The following is a 9,038-nucleotide window of genomic DNA, read 5'->3' as shown; positions in this document are numbered from 1 at the left end:
GAGCATGGAAGGCCATTAGGAAATGGAGTGTTCCTAATGTTTAAATCCCTGAGCAAGAAGTCAGTGAAGCCCATGCTTGAACTGAAAGGGTACAGTTGTGAAGTCTTTGAAAGGAAATTGGAGGATTGCTGAGCCGAAAGCTATTGGAAGGATCCCCATGCAATGTCATACCTTGAAGGATAGCTGCAACACTGAGAAGAAATCAAAATGACTTCCAGAGGGCTGTGGCATATCTTTGGGTTGATTGAGAAGGTGAATGAACCTTCAAGATTTCATAAGGTAAATGAACTGTTGTTCATTTGGGGGCAGGGCGGAAGTAAAAGTAGAACTTGAGTCTACAGCATAACCCTTTATAAACTATAGTGTTAAGTCCATACTGCTTTCTTGCTTTAGTTTTTAAATGCACAATAGAATTTGGTTTTGTTTAAAAATGTGAAATCTTGTGGTCTAGTTCTTTCAGTTAATTACTGGGTGTTCAGATTTCTCTTGAAACTTTAACAGTCTCTAATAGGATTGTAACATTATATTGAGTTTGGTAACTAATGATCAGGGTATAAACATACTGTTAATTTTTAAATTGGGCGTATAGTTACAAAGTTACATTTATTTGTTAAATTGGGTTTGATAGGGAACAAGGTTACAATTAAATGTTAGATTTAGGTTGATAAGTAATGCACAGAAGAAGCATGTTACAGTTATGTTTTTAATGGGCTTGGCAACAATATCCAAGGGAATGATGTCACAATTACTTGTTAAATTGGACAAGAACCTATTGCACTGATGGTAAACTCTTCAACCTCAACTGGCTGAAGGCCGAGACACCAACCACTTTTATAATAGAAGAACAATATGCTGACGGTGCACAAGTGAGTGATTACCCTGAAGTAGAACTACAACAAATAGTTGATGTATCCACCAAAGCCTATGAGAGCCTGGGACTTCTTGCTTTGAGCACGAAAATCCCCTACTGACCCACACCAAATGCATCAAACCCAAAGCTTTCAATTGAGACTCATGGTGATGTTTTGGGAAATGTCCTTCACAATATCTATCCCAAAAAGCTGACATTGATGAAGAGATACAGAGGTACACCACTCAATCCAATGTGCCAGCTCAGCCTATGGTAAATTGTGGACTCGGGTTTCTGAGAATGATGATATCAGACCGGAGAATAAATACATCTATTGGGCAGCGGTTGTCCCTACCTTCTCCTATGGTGCTGAATTACGGACAATATACCCAGGTTATATCAAGGCCCTAGGACAACATCATCAATGCTGTCTTAGAAAAATCTTGTGAATCAACTGGGAGGACAAAGAACAAAGATGATCGTCCTCCCCGTTGCAAACATGCCAAGTATAGAGGCTATGATAATCTCACATCAGTTGAGTTGGACATGACAAATTGTCAGAATGTCTGACTCAAGACTGCCCAAATGGGTGCTCTACTCAGAGCTACACCAGGGAGCCATGTTCACATGAGAGCCAAAGGAAATGTTTCAAAGACAATCTCAAAACCTCCATGAAGATCTGTTCTATTAAGGTCAACACATGGAAAGCAGATACCAAATTGCAACTAAAATGGCGATCCATCATCAAGAGTGTGTCAAGACTTACCAATCAACAGGAGCAGCCACTGGCAGAGAGAGAAGAGAGGGTGGCTGCTTGAGCCAATGATCTGTCACCACCTCTACCAGCCAACAATCAATGTCCTCACTGTGGGACAGCCTACCGAGCTAAGATCAAATTCATAAGCCATCTACGAACCCACTGCCAACACTGACATCTCACCCAGCCATTCAGAAGAAAGAATCATCCTCAACATGAGGGATTGTCAATGATGATGGTAAAATTGGACATGATAAGTGATACTCAGGGGAGTAAATTTACAGGTCTTTTTGCAATTGAAATCAACAAATTCACGGGTTAAGAAATGAATTAATTGTTAAATTGTTCCTCATAGTGACAGCATGGGATACAAAGTTTCAGCCTCCTTAGACAGCACCTTCCAAACCCACGACCACTACCATCTAGAAGGACAAGGGCAGCAGATAGATGGGATCACCACCACCTGGAAGTTCCCCTCCAAGTCACTCACCATCCTGACTTGAAAATATATCTCTGTTCCTTCACTGTCGCTGGGTCAAAATCCTGGAACTCCCTCCCTAACAGCACTGTGGGTGTACCTACACCACTGGGACTGCAGCAGCTCAAGAAGGCAGCTCAACACTACCTTCTCAAGGGTAATTAGGGATGGGTAATAAATGCTGGCCCAGCCAGCGAAGCCTACATCCCGTGAATGAATAAAAAAAGGTTAATTGTTTTAAATTTGGTTTTGTAACAAATACACAGGGTAACACTTTTACAATGAATTGTGAAACTAGGCTTTCTAATCAATATGCAAGGTATTAAAGTTACAGTTAATTGTTCAATTCTGCTAGGTATCCAATTCAGAGAGGAATCGAGTTATATTTAATTGTAAATTTGGGCTTGTGAACCAACACATGGCAATGAGCTTACAGTTACTTGTCAAATTGGACTTGTTAAATTACAGTTAATTGCTAAATTGGCCCTGATAAACAGGGGAACAAGGTTACAGTTACTTGTCAAATTGGTCTTACTAACCAACGCGCAGGAAGTCAAGGGTACAGTTATTAGTCAAATTATTATTGTTAATTAATACACAGGGGTATAATCCTACATGCAAATATCAAATTAGCAATGATGCACAGCAATGTTAAGGTTAGTAGCTAATTTGATCAAGGCTTTAAAATGCAAATTACTAAAAACATGAGAAATAGGAGCAGGAGTAGACCACACTGCCCATCGAACCTGCTCTGCCATTCAATATGATCATGGCTGATCTTGGGCTTCAGCTTCATCTTCCTGCCCACTCCCCATGTCCCTTATTTTCCTGAGAAACCTAAAATCTGTCTATCCCAGTCTTAAATGTACTAAATGGGACATGACAGCACAGGGACCAAGGTTAATTGTTAAATTGTGCTGGATAACTAATACCCCACAGGTGAATTACATTTGAGTTAATTGTTAAATTAACTCAAGCAGCTGCTGAGAAAGTAGATGCATTGGTTTTTACTTCCAAAAGTCCTTAGGTTCTGGAAAGGTCCCATCAGATTGGAAATTAGCCAATGTTACTTCCCTATTCAATAAAAGGGGGTGACACAAAGCGGCAAACTACAGGCCTGTTGGCTTAACATCTGACATAGGGAAAATGCTGGGATCTTTTATAAAAGAGTTTATAGCGGGGCACTTAGAAAATCTCAAAGCAAGCAGGTAGAATCAACATGTTTTTGTGTAAGGAAAATCATGCTTGACTAATTTATGGTAGCTCTTTGAGGAAGTGACAAGCAATGTGGATAAAGGGGAACCTGTGGGTGTGCTGTACTTAGATTTCCAGAAAGCATTTGACAAGGTGCCACATCAGAGGTTACTGCTTAAAATAAGAGCTCATGGTGTAGGGGGTAACATATTAGCATGGATAGAGGATTGGCTAGCCAACAGGAAATGGAGTAGACATAGATTAGTCATTTTTGGGTTGGCATGATGTGATGAGTGGAGTACCACAGGGGTCAGTGCTGAGGCCTCAACTATTTATGTCAATGACCTGGATGAAAGCAGCAAAGGTATGGTTGCTAAATTTGCTGATGACACAAAGATAGTTAGGAAAGAAAGTTGTGAAGAGGATATAAGGGGTCCGCAAAGGGATATTGATAGGTTAAGTGAGTAATTTCCAATCTGATTTGGCAGATGGAGTATAACGTGGGAATGAGCTGAGGGTTTTTTAAAAATTGAATAGAACAACAATACTGGCTGGCAAAATGAGCAAGGGCATTCTTACAAAAGGGTTTATGGGGCATAAAGATACAGTAACTGCTGAACTGCATTTGCAAACCTTTACTGATGGTATAAAGTGCAGTTATTTGTTAAATTATTCATGGTAAACAATACCAAGATATAAAATCAAAGCAAATTGTTCCGTTGGGATTTGTAATAAGTACACAGATGAATAAATGTACAGTCAATTGTCAAAATGGAGTTAAAATCTCATACATAGAGGAATGTTGCAGTTTTTTAAAAAGTGAGTTTGATAACATAATTCAGGGCAATAAAGTTATAGTTAATAGTTAAATTGGACATGATAAGCAATACACAAGGGAATACAGATAGTAATTTCTTTAATTGGATACAACAAATATTCTGGCTAATTAAATGAGTAAATTGTTCAATTTGTTATGGTAGTTGGTGTCTGGGGTACATAGATACAGTAAATTGTTAAATTGGGCTTGGTAAGCAAAACTATGAAATTAACATTAATTGTTAATTAAATTGGAGTTGATAATCCATGTATACTGGAATAAAATTACAGATAACTAAGTTGATGTTATTATTACATCACTGGATCATGTTATAGTTAATTGCTTGTCCTATCCAATTTAACAATGCACAGGGGAAAGAAATTACAGCTAAGTTTTCAAATGGATGCAATGAAAACACTGGATAATAAAATGAATTAATTATTGCTCTTTTAGCTTTAGTATTTATATGGCTAGTCCAGTTCAGTTTCTGGTCAATAGTAACCCCAGGATGTTGATAGCAGGGAATTCAGTGATGGTAATGCCTTTGAATATCAAGGGGCAATGGTTAGATTCTCTCTTGTTGGAAATGGCCATTGCCTGGCACTTATGTGGCATGAATGTTACTTGCCACTTGTCAGCCCAAGCCTGGATATTGTCCAGTTCTTGCTGCATTTGGACATCGACTGCTTCAGATGTAGTATATCAAAGAGTAGAGACAAGGTAAGAGGGGAAAATAGTAATATGGGAAATGAGGGTCAGAGAATGGCAGGAAGGGACAAAGAGAAAAAAACTTAAGAATGCGCAAAGAATCAAGACTAGATGTAACAGAAAGACTAAACTAAAGGCACTCTATCTGAATGGCGTAGCATTAATAACAAAGTAAACAAATTGATAGCACACATTGAAGTAAATAAATATGATAGCTATTACTGAAACCTGGCAGCAAGATGACAAGGATTGGGTCCTGAATATTGAGGGATATATGACATTCAAGAAGAATAGGAAGCTAGATAAAGGTGGAGGGGTAGCACCGTTAAACCAGGATAGCATTGGTGCAATAGTTAGAGATGACGTTGGTTCAGGGGATCAGGATGTAGAATCGGTTTGGGTGGAGATGAGGAATAGTAGGGGAAAGAAGTCACTGTTGGGAGTGGCCTACTGGCCCTTGAAACAGTAACCAAATGTAGGACAAAGTATGCAAAACAAAATATTGGATGCTTGTAATAAAGGGACAGCAATGATCATGGGTGACTTTAACGTACATATAAACTGGGAAAATCAGATTGGCAGTAGTGGCCTGGATGAGGAGTTCATAGAATGCTTTCAATACAGTTTCTTAGAGCAGCATGTTCTGGAACCAACCAGACAGCAGATTATATTAGACTTGGTATTGTGTAATGTGACAGGATTAATTATTGACCTCAGAGTGGAGGCACCCCTAAGTAGCAGCGACCACAATATGATTGAATTTTACACCCAGCTAGAAAGGGAGAAGAATGGGTATAAGACTAGTATTTTAAACTTAAATAAGGGCAACTATGTGGGCATGAAAGGTGAACTAGCTGAAGTGAACTGGGATATAACCCCTCTATTCAAGAAGGGAGGGAGGCAGAAAACAGGAAACTATGGGCCACTTAGCTTGACGTCTGTCGTGGTGAAGCTGTTAGAGTCAATCATTAAAGAGGTTATATCTGGGCACTGAGAAAAGTTCAAGGTGATTGGAAATTGATAGCGCACATTGAAGTAAATAAATATGATAGCCATTACTGAAACCTGGCAGCAAGATGACAAGGATTGGGTCCTGAATATTGAGGGATATATGACATTCAAGAAGAATAGGAAGCTAGGTAAAGGTGGAGAGGTAACACTGTTAATCCAGGATAGCATTGGTGCGATAGTTAGAGATGACGTTGGTTCAGGGGATCAGGATGTAAAATCGGTTTGGGTGGAGACGAGGAATAGTAGGGGAAAGAAGTCACTATTGGGAGTGGCCTACTAGTCCTTGAAACAGTAAGGTTTTGTGAAAGGGAAATCATGTTTAACCAATTTATTAGATTTATTTGAAGGAGTTACATGTGCGATGGATAGGCAGGAGCCTGTAGACGTACTGTACTTGGATTTCCAGAAAGCATTTGATAAGGTGCCACACCAAAGATCATTGTGGAAATTAAAAGCTCATAGTGTAGGGGGTAGCCTATTGGTTTAGATAGAAGATTGGCTGGCTGGCAGAAAACAGAGAGTATGCATAAATGGGTCTTTGTCTGATTGACAAGATGTGACGAGTGGAGTCCCGCAGGGGTCTGTGCTGGGGCCTCAACTTTTTACAATTTACATCAATGACTTAGATGAGGGGAGCGAAGGCATGAAAGCTAAATCTGCAGATGACACAAAGATAGGTAGGAAAGTATGTTGTGAAGAAAACATGAGGAGTTTGCAGATGGATATAGATAAGTTGAGTGAGTGGGCAAAAATCTGGCAGATGGAGTATAGTGTGGGAAAATGTGAAGTTGTTCACTTTGGCAGGTACAATAAAAAAGTGGAGTATTACTTAAATGGGGAACGATTACAGAATTCTGAGGTGCAGAGGGATCTGGGTGTTTTCGTGCATGAGTCACAAAAAGTTAAAGTGCAGGTACAGCAAGTAATCAAGAAGGCTGATGGAATGCTATCCTTTATTATGAGAGGAACTGAACATAAGGATGTTATGCTTCAGTTATACAGGGCTTGGTGAAACCGCATCTTGAATACTATGTGCAGTTTTGGTCTCTATTTAAGGAAGGATGTAAATGCGTTCGAGGCAGTTCAAAGGAGGTTTACTAGATTGATACCTGAATTGAGTGAGTTGTCTTATGAGGAAAGGTTGGACAGACTGGGCTTGTTTCCACTGGAGTTTAGAAGAGTGAGGGGTGACTAGATTGAATTATATAAGATCCTGAATGGTATTGACAAGGTGGATGTGGAAAGGATGTTTCCTCTTGAGGGTGAGTCCAGAACGAGGGGGCACTGTTTTAAAATTAGGGGCCACTCTTTTGGGACAGAGATGAGAAGAATTTTTTTCTCACAGAGCGTTGTGTGACTTTGGAACTCTCTGCCTCAGAAGGGAGTGAAGGAGGGACCATTGAATATTTTTAAGGCAGAGGTAGATAGATTCTTGTTAGGCAAGGGAATCAAAGTTGTCGGGGTAGATGGCAATGTGGAAATCGAAACACAAACAGATCAGCCATGATTTTATTGAATGACAGAGCAGGCATGGTGGGCCGAATAGCCTGCTTCTGCTCCTATTTCATGTGTGCATATGGCTGACTAAAACTGACTCCCCAAGCAATGCAGTTCACTGACCCTTAAACTGATCCGGTGATCTATCACAGCACTCTAAAAGGGTTCTGTTCTTGTTATGACTCAGGAACAAATGTAATAAACAGTGGAACATTTTGTACCTTAATTGTTACAATCTCCATAGTCTGCTCCCTCAGCACATGGAGATACAGAGGCTGGGATTTTCTGTGCCCACCGGTGTCGGGCATGTTCGGTGGCGTGAGCAGACAATATGGTGCAATCGGTTTCACAACGGCGTGTAAGCAGTTCACGACCGTCCACTCAGCCTGCCGATGGCAGGCCGCGTTCTCCGGCATCGGAGCTAGGGAACCTCATTGCAATACATCAGCATATCATTATTAGGCCTGTCCGCTGGAATCATCCACCTACCCCCCACCCCCCACCATGCCCCCGACCAAACTGCTGGATCGGCCGCCCACATCGATGGGAAAACACGTCATTGTAGAACACGTCCGGACAGCTGTGACGTGCAGAAGTCGGGACTTGCCCGCCAGAGCTTTACTCACATCGTCTGAGGAGAAGAAGATGCTGGAGCCCGACACCAGCGGCACACGGGAGGAATGTCCATGGCATGCTGGGTGGATTCTCATGGACATGGCTCTGCTGAGAAACAGCTCACGGACGTTGGAAAGTCACTGTTGATGCTCACAACGGATGATGGTTGAAGGGGTGGGAGAGGAGGAGCTAGGATCGGCTGGGAGAGGGAGAGGTGTCAGTGGTTGGGGGGGGGGGGTCGGGGGAGTGGTGAGGTTGGCAGGGGGGTAATGAACGTATTAGGATGGGGTGATGTTAGGGGGTGAGGAATGATGGTGTCATGGTGAGGTGAGGTGAGGTTGGGAGGGAGGATTGAAGGTGTCCAGGGGGCAGGCTGTGGGGGAGGGGAGGGAGAATGGGGAGGAGGGGGTAACGGGGGAGATGAAGGCAACTGGGGAGGTAAGTGTAAGGGGGTTGGAAGATGCAAGGGAAGGAGTGTGGAGAGGGGAGGGTGTCTGGGGGGGGGGGGGGAAGGAATGTGGAGAGGGGAGGAAGGGATGCAGAGAGGGGAGGGTGTCCAAGGGGGGAAGGAGTGCAGAGAGGGGAGGAAGTAAGGGTGGAGGAAGAAGTAAGAGTGGAGGAAGGAGTCAGGAAGGGGCTAAGAGTAAGGCTGGAGGAAGAAGTGAGGCTGCCTTTGTGGATTATCTGGGCTGCTCTCTTCACTTAAAGTCTGCTAACTGCAGTCTTTTTCACACATTTTAACTTAACTGGGACCTCTTCCTGTCTCCGACTTTGTCCCTTATTTCTGGGGCATTTCCTGGCTGACAGACTGACTATCTCAAACTGACTGATTAAAACTGACCCCCAAGAAGTGCTGTTCACTGACCGTTGAACTGATCTGGTGACCTATCACAACACTCCAAGAAGGTTCCACCCTTGTTACTAGGCAGAAAGAAATATAACAAGCATTGGAACATCCTGTACCATCAATGTTACAATTCGCACAGATTGCTAAATTACATAGCACACAGAATGAATGGATTTCATAACAAGTAGGAAGTTACTCTTTGGCAAAATTAATATTCATTGATTAAAGGAAAAAAATGAGTCCTTTGCTGGTATCTGTGGCTGA

The sequence above is a fragment of the Cetorhinus maximus genome, chromosome 16, assembly GCF_964194155.1.
Source record: "Cetorhinus maximus chromosome 16, sCetMax3.hap1.1, whole genome shotgun sequence".
Classification (NCBI taxonomy): Eukaryota; Metazoa; Chordata; class Chondrichthyes; order Lamniformes; family Cetorhinidae; genus Cetorhinus; species Cetorhinus maximus.
Note: the sequence above shows the minus strand (reverse complement) of the source record.